Source organism: Ursus arctos, unplaced genomic scaffold (assembly GCF_023065955.2).
Source record: "Ursus arctos isolate Adak ecotype North America unplaced genomic scaffold, UrsArc2.0 scaffold_11, whole genome shotgun sequence".
Classification (NCBI taxonomy): domain Eukaryota; kingdom Metazoa; phylum Chordata; class Mammalia; order Carnivora; family Ursidae; genus Ursus; species Ursus arctos.
In genome coordinates, this window is record NW_026622775.1 from 7,145,834 (window position 1) to 7,167,150 (window position 21,317).

General features: G+C 36.3%; 1 long non-coding RNA gene across 1 annotated transcript in view; it reads right to left on the reverse strand.

The window, feature by feature from the left end:
- LOC130543329 (uncharacterized) overlaps positions 1–21,317 on the reverse strand; it is a 576,439-nt gene that overhangs the window by 370,899 nt on the left and 184,223 nt on the right. The gene's annotated exons all lie outside the window — the stretch shown is intronic.

Here is a 21,317-nt window from a genome sequence, read left to right on the forward strand (position 1 = left end):
TCACCACTATTATTCAACATAGTACTAGAAGTCCTTGCAACAGCAATCAGACAACAAAAAGGGATAAAAGGTATCCAAATCGGTAAAGAAGAAGTCAAAATGTCTCTCTTCGCAGATGACATGATACTTTATATGGAAAACCCAAAAGAATCCACTCCCAAACTTTTAGAAGTTATAGAGCAATTCAGTAATGTGGCAGGATACAAAATCATGCTCAGAAATCAGTTGCATTTCTATACATGAATAATGAGACTGAAGAAAGAGAAATTAGGGAATCCATCCCATTTACAATAGCACCAAAAACCATACGTTACCTTGGAATTAACTTAACCAGAGACATAAAGGATCTATATTCTAGAAACTATAAATCACTCTTGAAAGACACTGAGGAAGACAGAAAAAGATGGAAAAATATTCCATGCTCATGGATCAGAAGAATTAACATAGTTAAAATGTCCATGCTACCCAGAGCAATCTATACTTTCAATGCTATCCCGATCAAAATACCAATGACATTTTTCAAAGAACTGGAACAAATAGTCCTTAAATTTGTATGGAACCAGAAAAGGCCCCGAATGTCCAAGGAACTGTTGAAAAGGAAAAACAAAGCTGGGGGCATCACAATGTCGGATTTCGAGCTGTACTACAAAGCTGTGATCACAAAGACAGCATGGTACTAGCACAAAAACAGACACATAGACCAATGGAACAGAATAGAGAGCCCAGAAATGGACCCTCGGCTCTTTGGGCAACTAATCTTTGATAAAGCAGGAAAAAACATCCGGTGGAAAAAAGACAGTCTCTTCAATAAATGGTGCTGGGAAAATTGGACAGCTACATGCAAAAGAATGAAACTTGACCACTCTCTCACACCATACACAAAGATAAACTCCAAATGGATGAAAGACCTCGATGTGAGACAGGAATCCATCAAAATCCTAGAGGAGAACATAGGCAGCAACCTCTACGACATCGGCCAAAGCAACCTTTTTCATGACACATCTCAAACGGCAAGAGAAACAAAAGAAAAAAATGAACTTGTGGGACTTCATCAAGATAAAAAGCTTCTGCACAGCCAAGGAAACAGTCAAAAAAACTAAGAGGCAGCCCATGGAATGGGCGAATATATTTGCAAATAATGCTACAGACAAAAGACTGGTATCCAAGATCTACAAAGAACTTCTCAAACTCAATACGTGAGAAGCAAATAAACAAATCATAAAATGGGCAGAAGATATGAACAGACACTTTTCCAATGATGACATACAAATGGCTAACAGACACATGAAGAAATGTTCAAAATCATTAGCCATCAGGGAAATTCAAATCAAAACCACACTAAGATACCACCTTATGCCAGGTAGAATGGCAAAAATTGACAAGGCAAGAAACAACAATGCTGGAGAGGATGTGGAGAAAGGGGATCCCTCCTACATTGTTGGTGGGAATGCAAGTTAGTACAGCCACTCTGGAAAACAGTGTGGAGGTCCCTTAAAAAGTTACAAATTGAGCTACCCTATGACCCAGCCATTGCCCTACTGGGTGTTTACCCCAAAGATACAGACGTAGTGAAAAGAAGGGCCATATGCACCCCAATGTTCATAGCAGCATTGTCCACAATAGCCAAATCGTGGAAGGAACCAAGATGCCCTTCAACAGATGAATGGATTAAGAAGTTGTGGTCCATATATACAATGGAATATTACTCAGCTATCAGAAAGAACGAGTTCTCAACATTTGCTGCAACATGGATGGCACTGGAGGAAATAATGCTAAGTGAAATAAGTCAAGCAGAGAAAAACAATTATATGATTTCTCTCATCTATGGAACATAAGAACTAGGAAGATCGGTAGGGAAAGAAAGGGATAAAGAAAGGGGGGGTAATCAGAAGGGGGAATGAAGCATGAGAAACTATGGACTCTGAGAAACAAACTGAGGGCTTCAGAGGGGAGGGGTTTGGGGGAATGGGATAGACTGGTGATGGGTAGTAAGGAGGGCACGTATTAACTAATGAAGCATCGAACTTTACATCAGAATCCGGGGATGTACTGTATGGTGACTAACACAATATAATAAAAAATCATTTAAAAAAAAAAAGGAGGGCACGTATTGCATGGTGCACTGGGTTTTATATGCAATTAATGAATCATCAAACTTTACATCAGAAACCAGGGATGTACTGTATGGTGACTAACATAATATAATAAAAAAACATTAAAATAAAAAAAAAAAACCTTCAAGGGTCAAAGTTTCCCAATATCCAAACTCTAGGATTACCTCAAGATTTAACACCAGTTTGAGTTAAATGCGAGTTACATAGATCTCTTCTGTCTTTGGGCATGACCAGAAAGAAACCTTTTCATTTTGATACAAGAGCAAGAAGCAAGAATAAAACAATCCCTACATCCTTTCAATCAACAGACAAATCAACCAACCAACTGAGGTGAAGAACTATGTGTGGCCTAATAGTTTGTATTCCATGACTTTGCCATGATTATTACCCAACAATTATTGAACGTTTTTGTATGCTTAGTGCTGATGATACAATGACAGAAGAGGAGTTCACAGGAAACTTCCCAAAGGAGTTTAAATTTCAAAGAATGGATGTGATTTTGCCAGGTGCGCGATGGAGACTAACAAGAACAGAGAAAGATGGAAAAAGAGAGAAGGTATTCCAGGCAGAAGGAATATCATAGGCAAAAGCATGAAGGCACAAAACAACATAGTAAATTATTGAAGCTTCAATTAGTATCATATAGGTAGATGCACATTGCTAGGGAACAGGCTGTAGATGAGATCATCCAAGGACATGGACAGGAACCACTTAGGAACCACATGTGCCTTGCTAAGGTTTTTTAGATTATTCTGTGGTCAATGGAGAATGAGTGAAGGGTCTTAATGAAAAAAAGTCACATAATACATATACATTTTGGAAAAAGAATTCTGGCCAGGATATGAAGGATGCATTGGAGATTGGGGTGGAAGAAAAATACCAGGAGATATTTTTAAAATCCAGGGGAGAGAGATCTTTTTAAAAAGTCCCAACAAGGGCAACAGTAGTGAGTGTAAAGAGAGAGCCTAAAACAATACATAGAGATAGAACTAACAGGACTCAGATATTTATCAGATTTCATTTTGATGGAAAAGTCAAGCCTCATTAGGAGAGACACAAGCCTAGGAGGATGGGGGAGAAAGCCAACGAATCCAGTTTGGAATTTGTTATTCATGAGGGAACCATTATACATCCAAGCATCTACTGGAAAGAAGTTGGCATTTTTTAGGACCTAAAACATCTCTGTTTAGAAGTTTCTTTTCCCAGAGCACCTGGATGGCTCAGTTAGTTAAGCATCTGACTCAGTTTCGGCTCAGGTCATGATCTCATGGGTTGTGGGATCCAGCCCCATGACAAGCTCCCCACTCAGTGGGGAATCTGCTTGAAGATTCTCTCCCTCTGCCCCTCCCTCAACTCCAGTGTCCTTTCTTTCAAATAAATAAATAAATCTTTTTTAAAAAATAAAATAAAAATTTATTTTCCCCTAACAGACACTTTGAAGGGAATTAATCCTACAAGATAAAATACATTCTTATAAATGTCACCTTGAAGCTGTTTGAATGCCTATGTATAGAATTTGTTTGCTCCTTCAGGAAAATTGCACAAATCTCTAATTCTTTGAGCTAGGTAGTGTTCACATGCCAGGTTATGACTTCTATTCTTTTAAGTGAAAAATAATTGTACCTTCCCCTTGATTTGGCATCTGATTTCTTCTTTCTACTGACAGCATTTGTCTCCTTCATACTTTTGCTTCCCACCAAGATCGGGCTTGCCCATGACCTATGAAGTAACCTGAACTGTTTTGTATTTTTAAAGACTAGTAGAGGAGACATCAATGATTGGATGTCCTCAAGATTTACCCAGTGGTCTGACATCATCATAGATATTCTCTGGACCCATTTCAACATTTGACCAATTCTTCTTCCCATTAAGTCATGCTAAAACAAAATACATTATCTCAATAATTACTATCTCCAACAACCTAAAATTAAGCGTATTATCATAATCTGTGGTACAATGAGAAAGAAATTATCTCCTTTAACAAAGTTGAGGAGATACCAGTGATAGAGAAGTGTAAGATTTATACTTCTTATACTTTTAAGTATAAGTATATTTTTAGAAAATATTTTTTTTGCAATTGCAGGAAAAAGGTCTATCATGCCTCATGAAACAACAAAGCCTTCCTTTATTCCTTTCCTTAAAAAAAAAGCACAAAACAAAACATAGTTCTAAATACTGCCATTAAAAGTTGTACTTAGATTTTAATTTCTGCTTAGTTAACGGTGCATTCATTCTTAAAATATACAAATTGTCAATACCGAAAATACAACATCTCCCTAGAAAGTGATTTTTAACAATGAATAGCTTGTTATAACTAGCTAATGTTGCTTTGTAAACCCAAAACCTTTTAGTAAGTTTACATAAAAACACTGATAAGGTCTTCAAAACATCTGTGATTAAGATCCTGCAATGCAATAATATTCTAGGAGAATTGTCTACAGTAGCTTCTCACTGCCTGCCAAAGTCTGTGACTCTGTTTTAAGATTATGAAAGGCCATTCATTTTGTTTTCATGAACTTAAAGATGACTTAACCAAATCCCCTAACAATAGTTAATGGTTCTTAATTATATGATGTGATAAAAAAGAAGAAAGCCTTATTCACTGAAAGGCAGTATTATTACTAAAATTGTCTAATTTTATATGACAGTAAAATTAAAAGATGACACGGCAAAGATGGAAAAACACCCCATGAAGTGGTTAAACAGCATTCAAGTTTTCACTTCCCTATGCCAAGTTCTACTTCAGAGAATGAGTGTCTGTTGCACACAATTTTAGGGAAACATGAAATTAAGTTTTGGAAGCAGATTACATAGCTAAAGAATTTCACCCAAAATCAATTCTTTATTTATTTATAAAGAAGTATATTTTGTATCATTCCTTGAATTTGCTAACATTTCCATGACTAAAATTTTGACTTCAAAGTTGAATGGCAGTATAGTATATTTTGAGTAATCCTCATTGTTATACCTATATATCCAATAATAGTTTCGATAAAAATAAAAAACAATCCTTGGCTTTTAAGGATTGTAGAGGGTTTAAAACATGAACATGATGAGCATACCTAAGATTGCCTACACCATTTCCTTTGATATATCTGGTGTATTCCTCTACTTTTTTCAAACCTACATAAAGACACTGGCTATTCAAGAGTATCCAGTCCTCATCTGTCTTGTGACCTTATATAATAATAACTCCTATTTACTGAGTGTCAAGTATGTGCTTACCTAAGTTTCTTCATTTGATGTTCCAGAAACCCTATGCAATTGATATTTTACCCTACACACTAACAATGAAGAATTTGAGGCTTACAGAAATTAAACTACATCCTGAAAACAGGTAGAATCTAAGAACAGAACCAGGATTCAAATGAAGTTCTAGGTGACTCTAAAACTTGGGCTCTTCCACCATACAGTGCTTCTTGCCATATATCCAACTCTCCATTTAACTGTTCCACCTTAAGCTAGAGTGATTATACATCCATCCTATGTAATTTTTACATGGCTTAAATATTAATAGCAGTTATATGGCTTAAATATTATATTCATTTACAAAAGTGTCCCAGTTGGACAATAGTTTATATGGTCAGCCTACCTCTAAGTCAATATACAACTATAAATGCATACCTTCCCGACCATCTCCCCAAAGTGCTCTTATTGTGATATCCCTCACTACTGTGGATGACATCATAACATCCATTCACCTGCAAAAGCCAGAACACAGGAATAACTCTTAACTCCTTTTTCCTCTTTTCTCATATACAATATGTTGCTATGTCTTTTCCTGTCTTCTACTTACTATCTTTCAAATCTAGGTTTTCTCCAGCTTTACTTCCACTATCTTAGTTCTGACCCTCATAATGTCTTCCCTGGACTATTATTAAAGTTCTCTACTGATATTTGAACTTACAGTGTAACCTATCTCTAACCCAGTCTCTGTATCACAATTAGTATGAGCTTTCAAGAAGACACATCTTACCATACACTCATCCCAATTTCAAATCTTTAGGTTCCTTAGAGCCTGCAGGGTAAATTCCAAAGCCTTCTCAGGACTCTTCAGGCCCTTTGTTAATTGTCCCTTGCCTACCTATCCATCCTAATCTCTCACTACTCTTCTCATCACAGATTACATCCAGTCCACTGAATGTTGTATAGTTACCAAAATAGCTGGCTTGTCTTTTGTCTTTATGCTTTGGCACAGACTACTTCCCTACTTCTTCCTCGCTCCCCACCTCTCCAAATTGTCACATCCTCAGGATGCAGTTCTAGCATCCCCTCCTCTGATTATTCCCTGAACAAACGTTTGCTTGGCACAACACTAGACCCAAAACACTCAAGGGATATATTGTCCTTATCAAGTTGAGCTTTGAGATCCCTCTAATTCTGTCCATTTCCCATCTCCAAAGTGTCATCTTCATGGGTAAGAGATGATGGAGTGACAATCTGCCTCTTCTCTTTTACAATGTTCCCATGTACTTTTCCCCATTGCCTCCAACATGTCCTCAATTGAAATTAAACTCTAAAACAAAAAACAACAACAACAACAACAATAAAAACCTCCTTGATTATTTCCCAACTCCTACTCAGTTTGGGTTATATGTTTTTCCTTCTAGCTCCTAATATCCAATGCATAACCAGATGCTAGTATAATGTTCTGGTTACTTGTCTGCCTCGTTGAGTAGGCTACAGGCTCTTTGAGGTAGAGCTTTAATCTTTTAATTCCAGTATTTGTGACTGGATCTGGCACAAAATAAATATACAGTAGATTTTTACTGCTAATAATAAGAGAGTATTTATTTATTGAGTAGGATTAAATGAAAGATGATGATGACAGTGCTGAAGAAAGGCAATATATAAGGTTTAAGGTACCTGTGATTTTTTATAATAAATACTGGAAAATCTCTGAAAACTAAAGATATATAATGAAATTATGGGTTTCTTTTCTTTTTATTATTTTTTTAAGATTTTATTTATTTATTTGACAGAGATAGAGACAGCCAGCGAGAGAGGGAACACAAGCAGGGGGAGTGGGAGAGGAAGAAGCAGGCTTCTAGCGGGGGAACCTGATGTGGGGTTCGATCCCAGAACTGCGGGATCACGCCCAGAGCTGAAGGCAGACGTTTAACGACTGAGCCACCCAGGCGCCCCATGGGTTTCTTTTCTTTTTAAAGCCATGATATGTAGCCTTGATTTAAAGTAATATCTACTAAAGGGGCACCTGGGTGGCTCAGTTGGTTAAGTGTCTGACTTTGGCTCAGGTCATGATCTCAGTGTCCTGGGATTGAGTCCCACCTGGGGCTCCCCACTCAGTGGGGACTCTACTTGTCCCTCTCCCTCCCCTTCTGCTCCTCCCCCTGCTTGTGCTCTCTCTGTCTCGCTCTCACATAAATAAATAAAATCTTTTTAAAAATTAAAAAATAAAACTTTTAAAAAATACTAGTATCTATTCAAATAATAGTGACAGAATTTCAGAACATGAAAGAAACATGGAATCCAGTCTAGTGATTTTCAATCAACCACTTAGCATTAGATCAAAAAAATACTCAGATCCCTAGCACCTAAACAATTTACTCTACAGCTATTACCTGAGAGTTAAAGGGATGGTAACTGCCACAATATGAAGGGTCTTGATGAACTGGACCTCTGGAGGTTCTAAGGCTCCAAAGACAAGAGCTGTACAAACTCTATCCTAGTTCAAAATCTAATCTGACAAAAAGGATGCTGAAACCTTGAGACGGTTGTGATATTTCCAAGAGCATCAAGTGATGTAGGGCTGGACATGAGTCTCTGGCTCCTAGGCCTATACTCCAAACCTGGTTTCACACTGCTTCTAAGAGAAAAACAACTTAGCTCTGGGAGCACAACAAAAATATTCATATTGCCTACGTAAAACAGCAGTACTAGAAAATGTGGACATTAAAGAAATGTTAGAGTGCATTTGTCTTACAAAGCACATAGCCTGTAATGCTGATATTTTACCAGACACTGTACATTGCAGGCTGCCAGGTACAATAACTTTTCCTTCTGTCAAATGTTCAGCATAGTTTCTTATGGATTTATTCCCCATTACAGTCAATAAAACATAATTATAATATTAATTTGATAGAATCCCATAGATGTATGCTCTCTCTGAACCAATGGCATTTTAGAGAAAAACTTATAGTATGAGGCAACAATAGGAGGTATCTCTGTTAAACTGGCCATAAATTGTTTTGGCTTTTGTTACAGGTTGAATTGTGCGCTCCCATAATTTATATGTTGAAGTCCTAACTCCTAATACCTCAGAATAAGGTCTTATTTAGAAACAGAGTCATTACAGAAGTCATTAGTTAAGATGAGGTCATACTGGAATAGAGTGAACCTAAACCAATATAGCTAGTGTTTTTATAAAAAGGGGATATTTGGAGATACACACAGGAAGAATGCTGTGTGAAAATTGGAGTTATGCTCCCACAAACCAAGAAATTGACAGACCCTAGAAAAATTCCTGGAAACGATTCTTCCCTAGTGCATTCAGAGGTAGCATAGCTCTGCTGACATCTCACTCTCAGACTTGCCTCCAGAACTAAGACAAAAATTTCTGTTATTTAAGCCACTCCACTTTTGGCACTTTGTTACAGCAGTTCTTGCAAACTAATACAATTCTAGATCTTCGTTGCTCTGAAGGAGAATTTTTCTCAATCATTTAGTTAGTAAGTCACATGCCAAAAATTGGATCTCTTTACTTAAATGTTCCAGTTGCCAGAACTTGATCCAGAAAAAATAAGTAATATAGAATTATAATTAGATAATGTCTATATACGGAGGATGAACTGAATATAGAATACAGAATCATAAAAACACAGACAGTTCAGTGTGCTATAAAAATCAATTGTATCTAGAGCCTAGTCATACTGCTCTATTATGATTAAGCTTTACCTAACTAGACACAAAACTTTATGGCCTTCACATGGTTTTTCACCCCATTTTATCATGATCTAATTGCCACATTTAAAAACTTTCTACCTATAGACTATAATATTTGAAGGAGTGTAAAAATGTTCCAGCATAAGATTTCCTTTATCTCTGCCCCCTACTTTATACTATCCTCTGGTCTCTCTTCTTATTGATGATTTTATATAAGAAAATTGGTCCCCACAATAACCCTTGCAAAAACTATGTTAAATACTTTTCTAGGCTTGTTTCAGGTCAAGCAGTGTTCTCAAAGTTAAACACTTTGTCTAATTTCCACAAATTTAGCTGTTAATAGACTACTGTCAAACCAAATGTCAAAACATAATCAAACGCACATTTTATGATTTAACATAACATAAAATCATACAACTGGGGGCGCCTGGGTGGCTCAGTCATTAAGTGGCTGCCTTCGGCTCAGGGCGTGATCCCAGCATTATGGGATCGAGCCCCACATCAGGCTCCTCTGCTGGGAGCCTGCTTCTTCCTCTCCTACTCCCCTAGCTTGTGTTCCCTCTCTCTCTGGCTGTCTCTCTCTCTCTAATAAATAAATAAAATCTTTAAAAAAAATCATACAACTGGATTTTATCAATGTGAAATTAGTTCTCTGAAAACTATTAAATATATCTTTACCAGTGATTTCTACCTTCTTTCAAAATTAGTAAACACTACTTACTTTATAAACTTCATGCTCAAGAGAAGATATTTGTATTTTAATCAAACAATGAAATTAACTCCTTTATAAACAGAAATGATATTTGAATATTCATTTTTCCTTCTTGTACAAATATATGAATGAGAAAAGAGGACTATTACCCTTCTAAATATCATCTGAAAGTTGGATCTTTGTATTTTTTCAAGAGACATATCCATTCTCTTTGAAATATTTACTTCTGTCCAATGTTATAAATATGTCAGTGCTACCACCTTCATACCACAAGAAGAAAGCCAGCACTGTGGTCCAGGTGATGATCTTTCCAACTCCTCAAGAATTAGGTTGGTCATTGCTTTCCTACAAGACCCTACCTCAGCAGCACAGGGATTCAGAATCTCCCAATTATTATACAATCAGCTCAGAAATGGAAATGGATGAGTTTAGGCAAATCATTTGATTTAGTTCACTTCAACAAATACGTATTTATTGAGAGCTACTATGTGTCATCATTGTGTTAAGCATGGCGGTAACAGATATAGAAGAAAACTCTTAAGGAAATTACAGTCTAGAGACAGAAAAATAAACAGATATTGACATAAGGTGGTGAGAAAAGAAATAGCAATTTGCCTAAGGTTCCATAAAACCTAGCGATGGGTGTTATGAAATCACTTGGCCTATCTGAGAGTTGTTCACAGATTTCCTGGAGAAGATGAGCCTGTGCTAACTTTGGAAAAGATGGGTAAGAGTCTAGTCAGCAGGGAAGTTGGGAAGGTTTTCCCAGGCAATGGAGCAAACTGAAGTACACTACAGAAGTATGGTCAAATCTGGTTTCTCTGAAGTAGACACTAAGTACAGGATATTATTAGGATCAATACCTGTGGATGGGAACAGGAAGAAGCAGGATTAGGCAGAGGGGGAAACTGAACTGTGATATAGGATGTTCAAGCCTCTGCCAGCATTATGGGGAACTCTGGAGCCAGACTTTATATCCTTGCCTGGCTCTGTCAAGAGATACAGAATGCCCAGAAGGGTGTGACCTTGGGTGAGGCAGCACTATGAAGCTGAGGTAGTCAGAAAAAATACTAAGAGCTTGAGGCAACTGGGCAACAGATCCTTCCTAGAAGGGATCTCAGCAGACCATGTCCCCCATTCGCCACAAATGTAAATCTAGTGGGTGTCCAGTATTATTAGACAGTAAATTTTCATGTGGATGGTAGGAAGAAAAGCAGCTGAAAAAGTCGATTTTCAAAGACATGTTCTCACAATGATGTGCTACTCACTGGAGAAAGCTGATTGCGCACCTGTTTCCGACTTTGCATTCGGTGACATCATTTTGGTATCTTGAAATCATCATTGGTGAAAGTATTCGCTCCACAGAAATCATCAAAAGTTACAAATCAGTGCTACATTTTTCTGAGAACCTGTTTACCAGCATGAAACTTCACTATTATCCTTCCTATGTCCATAAACACAGGTTTAAATCATAATGAATAAAAGCCTCAGGTAAGACAGCATTCTACAACCTGCTCAAAATAGGAGAGCTCATAGGTCAGTAAGTCCCATCTTTTTATACTGAGAGAAGTAAAGACTCCTCCCTTTTCCTTTTCTTCTCCTGCCACTAACCTCATTTCCGCCTTGGTAAATTGTAGTAGTCTCACAGGATAATTCATTCATTACAAGTATTTTGTTTTCATAAGTATTCAAGAATATGTACTGAAGGCTTACTATGTGTCAAAAACTCAGTGTGAGTATTCAATGGTGAGCAAACAATAGACCTAGTTCCTATTCTAGAGCTTATAGTTGAGATACAAATATTAGTTTAAAAACATCATGAAATAAATGTATAATCACAAATGGTGATAATTTTATGAAGAAAGAATGGAGAATATAAGATACTTAAATAATGTCTTTGATGTATTAACCTTCTATATCATTTAAATAGTATAAAATAAAACATCAGTGTCATTAGGCACTAAGAATTAAAGTAATGATAGTTTAATCGAAAGCCAATTATAATTATTTTTAAGAAATTTTATCTTATCTATTATTATGAAAAACCCACTAAATAGTGATTTTTTTTCTAAAAATGTCAATACATGTCCCTTGGCAATCACAGTGTCTGTCTTTTTTCATTTACTATATTATTACATTCATCTGCTGTACCATTACAAAGATATAGACACAGAGAAATTTGAACAGTATTGAAAATCAGAATTTTTTTCCCTCAGGCCACTGCTACTGACATTGTAAAGAATATCTCATATAAGCATAATATTATATTAAAATAAACTCTCAGCTATAGCATTCAGTTTTTCTAAATAACTGTCTTGTTGAACACTAGTAAAATTCTCTGGTTAGAACAAAAGTTTTGGCAAAGAAAATTCAGCATTTCACCCTCAAATTTGTATTTCTGGCCTGATTACATGAAAAAAAAACCTGAATTCTATTTGCTAGCATTATTTTAGGGGAAAAATAATATTTTATTCTTGGAAAAGGCTGAGACTTATGCCTGATCTATATCTAACAATACATGAAAGAGAAATTTAACATCTGTTCATGATATCACATTTCCTATACGTATTCCTATCCATAATACGCATTCAGTTAAAAGCACATATCAAAATCCTGTTTTAGAGGATTTGGAAAGTAACACTTTCTATTTAGGACACTTCAATTATGTGCTTGTGAGTTCTGATCAGATTAAAAAAATAATTAATCCATGACAATCTGCCTCTACTTTCTATGTTCAAGATTTAGATTGAACAAGATTTTGTCATTTTTAATATCTATTATCTTCACCCAAAGTCATTACAAAATACATCTCTAGAATCAGATAAAAATTTATAAGTGTTACCACTGTGGATTGCACCAAAGAGTTAAAGCACCCCAACACATTATACATATATTCATACATAGGGCCAAAGGGATACCATTCTCATTTTTCATCATCAAGGCATTTATGAGACTCCCATCTTCTTTTGCTTTTGTGACCTCTAGTCAGAAAGGCCAAAGTAAATAAAGGTCAAGATAGATGTCAAATCAAGCAATTACTAAACAGGGAACTTGGCGGTGACCCTCAGATTAGAAATGGTGACCTGTCACAGCAACAGGGGAAAACCTTCCTGCAACTCCTTCTCCTATTTTATGAAATACAATCTAGATTTGCAGCCTAGACTGAAAAAAATTGATATCCTTCATTTGCGTTTTAATCTTTCCCACCCTTCATATTGGGGTTGTCCTCCCATTTTCTCCTTGGTTATATGCTCTGAATTGTAGACATGTGAGAGGAAAAATTAGTAGGAATCTGGAGTGAGGAGGGATGACACACCTATCATAAAAAAATGAGAATGAACCAACACAAGACAAAAATGTTGTAATATCACTTTTATTCATTTAACTTTACTTAAAATCACATAAAATTTAGACAATTTGAGTAATAGCAGTGAACTCAATCAACAATGCTCAAACTTTTTCTGCAAATTGGCCACTTGTAGAAATGAATTTTTGAAATATTCTATGAGAGGTGACTAAAATTTGCAAATTCATTTATAAACCTGAACCTCAATTTATCTAAACTTTAGAATCTCACTTTCCTCTCTACACCCAAGAAACTTCCACTCTTCACTCCAGAGGTTATGTTGAAAAATATTGGGTTTCCCATGTTAACCGTACAACCCACATTTACTCCTGAATTCCTCCATTCCTTAAACTTCCCATCCTTAAAAAGACCTATATTAGTCCTTTTGTTGTCAAAAGAGAAAAAGATAAGATTTACCACCTATGAATTTTGAGTTGAGGCAGAAAATAAATGAAGAGAACTGTAAGTTACAGAAATAGTATTGATAATGGAATCTTACAGAGGTTTTTTGCTTTTCCTTTTCCTGCTTGCCTTGTCACATCTCACAAGGGAATATTACCATTTAAAAAAAATCTCAGCCATGTTTCCTAGCAAATTATTATATTTAGTTGAATTAATCGATTTTGGCTGTTAAATATTATTTCCAGTAAATTTCATTAAGTCAAAGAACCTCATTTGAAAATCTGCTGACAGAAATAATATGAGAACGAAAGACTAATTTGAAAACAGACAAATCAGAAAAATGACATAGCCATCCTCCTCTTATTGGAAAACAAGCCTGGAGCTCTGCTAAGGAAGAATTGCCCAGGAGAGGAGAAAAAAAAAAAACTTTTGAAAATGAAAGGCTTACTTTTAAAAGATTCTTAACATTAGCAAACTTTAAATGTTGACCCTAAAGGAAGGATGTAAGTATATCACTTTAAGATAATTTTCATTTCAAATTCCACTCAAATCCAAATCTTCTGTAGAAAGAAAGAAAGAAAGAAAGAAAGAAAGAAAGAAAGAAAGAAAGAAAGAAAGAAAGAAAGAAAGAAAGAAAGAAAGAAAGAAAGAAAGAAAGAAAGAAAGAAAAAAGAAAAGAAAAGAGAGGGAGAGAGGGAGAGAGGAAGGAAGGAAGGAAGGAAGGAAGGAAGGAAGGAAGGAAGGAAGGAAGGGAGGGAGGGAGGGAAACAATTTAAAAGATTTTCTTCGCTGCATACTTCAGAAAACCAAAACAAAAGGAAACATTTCCATACAAAGATGACAGCCAGGGTGCTTTAAATTCTATGTAAATGAATATTTTAAGTCTAATTATTTTTTGACCTTATGCTGTTTTGTTTCTTTGTTCAAGGACTCTAATCAGAGGTCCTGGTGGAAGTTTGGCCTATTAGTATTGTTATTGCAACTGGTTCTTCTAAATCACCAGAGAAACTAACTTAGCATATGTGCTTTGCATGGTCAGTTTGGAAAGCTTTATAACCTCAAAGTGTTACTTCATAAATTACATTAATTTTGCAATATTTTTTCCAAAAGCATCAACACGTGGTCGGAGGGGGGGGGGCGGTGGTAGCAGTGCCAGCAGGGGCAGGAAGGAATTCCTAGAAATTCCAAATTGTCTCCTTGAAAAAAATGATCTTCACTTCTACTGCATGCATTTTTATGTACAAAATTCCCAGTGGGGCACCTCGGTGGCTCAGTAGGTTAAGTGTCCATCTCTTGATTTCTGCTCAGGTCATGATCTCAGGGCTGTGAGATTGAGCCCCACCTCAGTCCATGCTGTCATGGAGCCTCTCCCTATCTCTCTACCCCTCCCCCCCCAAAAAATTTTCCAAAGTTGAAACTAAAAAACAACTCAGCTAACACCACTCTGAATTGTACATCTTTTTTCTTCCTTGTGCTTGCGGTTAACAAAACTGTGAATGAATAAGACTGAAGAAACAACCTGTGATGGCTTGAGGTGTTTTCTGTTTTCCCAAGAGGTGTGGCCAGGTTTGAAAAAAAAGGGGGGGGGGTGTTGTGTACTGAAAAATAATTGTCTAAGAGTGAGAACCTGGCATTTAAATAGGAGTGGATTCCCTCTAAATTTTACCCCAGTGGCTCCAAGATATGAATCACAGAAAACGGGCAACTCCCTGTGGCTAGCATTCTTTCTACCCACCTTCAATAATGCCAATTAGCCTGGGTGGGACCAACATGGAGGTAATCTTACATACTGGACCATTTTAGCAATAATTTTCCCTTTGGATAGAAGTCTGTGGGGTTCAGGCAAACTAAAAATAAAACTAAACAGTTTAAGAATAGGTTAAAGTTAGACTTCAAAGTTAGAAAAAAATTAAACTTTACTAAGTAGTGTTTATTTTTAATGTCTTCTTTATTCCTTATGAAAATTTAAAGTAAGTCAAGAAAGCATAAAAATCTTCTCTAGAATTATCACTAAGCACCGAGTATGCCAAAAGTTTGTTAGAATGTTTGTTTTAAACCCTATCCTTTCTAGAAGTGCAGTTCTCAAGGTCCTAAAAAAAAAATTGATTACAAAATAAATTTATAAGACAATTTTTTCATATTATTTTAGTATTGTCCTAAACAAATATATTTGTTAAATAGCACCTATAGTAAGTATAATTTTATAGTTATTTTCCCAAAGTTCTATAAATGCTATAGAAATCAGTCCTTAACCTTTACCAAATATCCTAACAATCATATATACAATAGACTATTATTCAGCCATGAGAAAGAAGAAAACCCTGCCATTTACAAGAGCATGGATGGACCTTGAGGGCATTATCCTAAGTGAAATAAACTAGACAGAGAAAAAAAAATACCACATAGTATCACTTACATGTGGAATCTTTAAAAAAAAAAAAATCAAACTCAGAAACAGAGTAGAAAAGTGGTTGCCAGGGGCTGGGGGGTGGGAGAAATAGGGACAGGGTGGTAAAAGGGTACAAATTTCCAGCTATAAGATAAATAAGGTTTGAGGATCTAATGTATAACATGGTGACTACAGTTGATACTATATTGTATAATTGAAATTTGCTAAGAAAGTAGAATTTAAATGTCCTCACACACACACACAAAAAGGAAAATACCTGAAGTGAATGTATGTATGAATTAACTAGATGGTGGAGATCCCTTCACAATGCATGCATGTATCAAATCATCACGATGTACACTTTAAATATCTTACAATTTTGGGGCACCTGGGTGGCTCAGTTGGTTCAGCCTCTACCTTTGGCTCTGGTCATGATCCTGAGGTCCCAGGATCGAGTCCCACATCAGGCTCCCTGCTCAGTGGAGAGTCTGCTTCTCCCTCTCCTTCTGCCCTGTTCATGCTCTCTCTCTCACTCTTTCTCAAATAAATAAATTTTTTAAAAAATTTAAATATCTTACAATTTTGTCAATTATACCTCAATAAAGCTTTAAAAAATCCTAATAATCAATCGATCAATACACAGTAAAAACATGTACATGTAGGGGCACCTGGGTGGCGCAGTCGTTAAGCGTCTGCCTTCGGCTCAGGGCATGATCCCAGCGTTATGGGATCGAGTCCCACGTCAGGCTCTTCTGTTGGAAGCCTGCTTCTTCCTCTCCCACTCCCCCTGCTTGTGTTCCCTCTCTCGCTGGCTGTCTCTCTGTCAAATGGATAAATAAAATCTTAAAAAAAAAAAAAAACATGTACATGTAATAATCCAGGACAATTTCTGAGGTAAATGCATTTGGTCCTCTAACAACCTTATAAAGTGGGGGAAAAAATAGTAATTTCCTCATTTTTAAGATAAGGAAACTGAGATTCAGAATTATTAGGTCTATGGTCTCAAGCTAATTATTAGAAGAATAGATTAGATTCTAGGCCTCTTGGATCCCCATATATCAGTTAATATTCACCCTCTCCATATGTAATTTAGCCTCCAAATATTTATGTAATCTATCTGTTCTTTAGAAATTCAGAGAAAGTATAAGCAAGTTGGTTAAGGCTTCATAGAGATGAGGGCTTTGAGCAGAACCTTAAAAGTGGACCAGTAAGGGTAGGTGGAGGGATAGAAGAAATAAATATATGCCGGGGGGAGAAAACAATAGCTAAGAAAAATGTAATAACAATACTTATTAAGCACATATTATGGGATACTGTACTGAGCACTTAATCTACATTATCTCATTTACTCCTCATGATACATGATGAATTAAGTACTTCCTATAGGAAACTGAGGCTCAGGAAACTAAGGAATTCACCTGGGATAGAATTCACAGAGATGGGGGGGTGCCTGGGTGGCTCAGCCATTAAGCACCTGCCTTTGGCTCAGGGCGTGATCTCAGAATTCTGGGATCGAGCCCCGCATCAGGCTCCTCTGCTGGAAGCCTGCTTCTTCCTCTCCTACTCCCCCTGCTTGTGTTCCCTCTCTCGCTGGCTGTCTCTCTCTCTGTCAAATAAATAAATAAAATCTTAAAAAAAAAAAAAAAAGAATTCACAGAGATGGGAAAGGATAGAAGCAAGAACTGGTTTCCAGCCCGATCTGTTTGATTCCCAAGACCAAGCTCTTAACCTTTATTCTCTACTACTTCTGGAACAAAGCATGAGAAGGAGCAGAGCATGAGTGAAAGAGCTTGACTAGAAAAGAGTCATGTTGAGAGTGAAAGAAAATAAAATTGAATACAGATCAGGATGGAGTTATAGAGTGCCTAAAAATTCAAGAAAAAGTAGATTTGATGTGACAAGCAATGGGAATTCTTTATAGATTTTTGAACAAGAAGAAAGATCATAAAGGGAAGTATTCAAAGAATGTTTGTCCTATGGCAGGAAGATGGAGGGAGTCAAAGATGAAGGTAAGGGGCCAGTTAGAAAATTAATCAAGTATGAAATGATGAAGGTCTAATCCAGAGTGGTCAGCATGACTGTGAATCAGAAGAAAAGGATATAGAAACAATTAAAGGAAGAATCAATGTAATTTCATGACTAATTAGATGCAAGGACTGAAGCAGAGAAATGATGAGTCAAAGATGACTGGATGGTTTCAAGCCTAGGGGACTGAGGAGATGGCGCCACATGAATAAAGCTGAAGGAGGAAACTGTGGTGGGAGAACATGAATTTGTGTTTAGGCATGTCAGATCTTAATGACTGATGAGTAGGGACTTGGACATGAAGACTCGTTTTCAGATGTTGAAAGGTGATTAGAAGCAAGGGCACAGCATAGTAATGAAAGTTGTAGATTCTGAATTGTTGCTGAAAAACATGGAAAGAGAGATAGTAGGGCTGAGGATTTAGGTGAAGGAGTTTCCATATTAAGGATGCCTAAGAAGAATCCCGAGGAGGCATTCAAGAAATAAGGAAGACCAATCAGTTTTTTCCTTGTAAGGGGTTTGTAATTTACCTGGGGAGGCATCATTAACATGCATGAAGCAACATCAGTGGAATTACTTATCTCAACTGGAATAAGCCCCATGAGGGGAGGAACTAGTACCTAAAACAGGAGTTGGCATATTATAAGAATTCCATAATATTTGTTGAATTGATGAATAAATCATTGTACCCCATATCTCAGCAACTACCACAATGCCTAGCAAATAGCTGGTGCTCAATAAAAGTTGTTGAACTGAATTGAATTAATAATTCTATCTTTATTCTAAAGAGCTCTCATCTTAAAGTTGTTAATTATAAGATTCCAAACAAGTTAATTAAGAATTCAAAGAAAAAGGGGGTGCCTAGGTGGCTCAGTCAGTTAAGCGGCTCACTCTCAGTTTTGGCTTAGGTCATGATCTCAGGGTTGTAAAATTGAGCCCTGCGTGGGTCTCCAAGCTCAGCTGGGAGTCTGCATGAGATTCTCTCCCCCTCCCTCTCCCTCCCGCTCTGTTCCTGCCCCGACTCTCACATTCCCTTTTTTCCTCTCTAAAATAAACAAATAAAATAAGAAAAAAAAAGAATTCAAAGAAAAGATACATTAATGAAGCGAAAACATAGAATAGCATTGAAAATCTAAATAAGAAGAAAAAAGACAGGGAAAGAAAGAATCACTAAGGCACAGAGGACAAAATGCATTTGAAATATCTGTACATCAGTTAAAAATTTTGAGGTGAATGAAAGATATGAACTAAAAAATCAAGAGAAATATCACCACTTAGGTTGTGGTGCTAGCAACCAAGAAATAAACCACACACCTTCAGGACTGACTATAGGCAATAAGACAGAACTGAGTTAAAGACTATGCCAGTTCCGTGACCTAACTGACTGTAAGAATGATGGCAATGGGGAGGCTCAAGTGGAGAGGAAGATGTGTGTTTTAATTCCAATATAGTTAACATACAGTGTTATATTAGTCTCAGGAATACTTTATAGTGATTCAGCAACTCCATGCATCACCCAGTGCTCATTGTGATGAGTACCCTCCTTAATCCCCATCACCTATTTCACTCATCCCCCCACCTACTACTCCCCTCTAGTAACCATTAGTTTGTTCTCTATAGTTAAGAGTCTGTTTCTCGGTTTCTCTCTCTCTTTTTTTCCTTTGCTCATTTGGCTTCTTAAATTCCACATATGAGTGAAAGCATATGGTATTTGTCTTTCTCTGACTGACTTATTTTGCTTAGCTTTACACTCTCAAGCTCCATCCGTGTCATTGCAAATGGCAAGATTTCATTCTTTTTACAACTGAATATTTCAATATATATAGTCCACAGAAGGAAGATATGTTTGATTTGAAACACAGATGCTCCAAAATTTCCATTAGAGATCATTCAAATAAAATTCTCTCAAACCAGCTCAAGTGAAAATGAGACTCATTAAAAATAAAATACAAAATTTTGTAGACATCAGAGAAACGAAAAAATGTACAGCTTGGTCACATGAAGGTATGCCACCTGGAAAATCAGAAATAAAGGTAATAGTCCTTTTCTCAATCATTACATTGCATGGCCTCTCATGATTCTGTGTCTCTGGTCCACTTTCCAGCTAGCTCTGTTTTTATAAGGCATTTCTGTGCCTCCAAACTTTTAGCCTGGACATCACTTTGGCTTTCCATGATGCCAACTCTACATGAACATACATCTTTTGTGCTTTCATTCTGAAAACAATCTAAAAATCTCTCACATGGTTTCACAAGAAAAGTCCTATCACTGCTCTACTTTTTTTTTTTACAAAACCATATGAAGTCAATAATAAATTGTGTAAGCAAATTTATGTTTACTACCACGTCAAGTATACATACTGATTAATTCTCCCTTCAATTTCATGCTCATTCATTTATTGCCTAAAAAGCCTACTTTCTACACCCTGTATCATCTCGTATCAAAATCAACAAATACTACTCACTGCCTTATTGACCACAATGGCCTAAATTTATTAGAGGAATGTGTGGTCAGTGAAATGTACCCCAAAGAGATGAGAGACAGAAGAAAAGTGACAAAACTGGTTAGCTCACAAACCAGAATATCAGACACTGAATAAAAATATGCTGAGAAGCCAATTTTAATTTATTAAGCTACAAACTGTTTGCAAAAGTATTTTTTGGAACAAAAAGTAGTTTTGTATTATTCTATAATTCGTGGCACACAACACCATCAGACCCAAAATTTAAACTGAGATAAAAAATTCTCCTTTAAAATATATTTTTAAAACTGGGGCACCTGGATGGCTCAGTCAGTTAAGCATCTGACTCTTGATTTCAGCTCAAGTCATGATTTCAGGGTCGTGAGACTGAGCCTCAGGTTGGGCTCCACACTCAGTGAAGTCTGCTTGTCCCTCTCCCTCTGTTCCTCTTCCCCCAACTCATGCTTGCTCACTTGCTCTCTCAAATAAATAAGTAAATAAATAGAATCTTAAAATATATATATATATATTACTAAAATTTTATGGAAAGGCAGCAGTCACTACTAATATTTAATCGCCATCCAAATAACCTTTTTTTCATTCTTCAAATATGTATTTAATAACTCATATAGGAAAGAAAGCAAAAGACCACATTGATGTTTCTTAAATATGAAGAAAATAATTGATAATTAAAATCAGTTAAGTCCATTATCAACCATGGACCAAAATATACATACATAATATATATCCCCAGTAAGACCTGTTTGTTGCTTTATATAGTATTCCACAAACATAACTCTCAACACTTAGTTTGGTTCACTGGTTCATTTATTCCCTTATTTACCTCTTGAAAATTTCTGATAGCCCATCTTAAAGTGTAATTTTTCTGAAGATAAAATTTTATTTGGTTTAATTTAATCTAAGTACAGACAATTCTGTTTATTGGTTTTTTCTAATTGCAACAG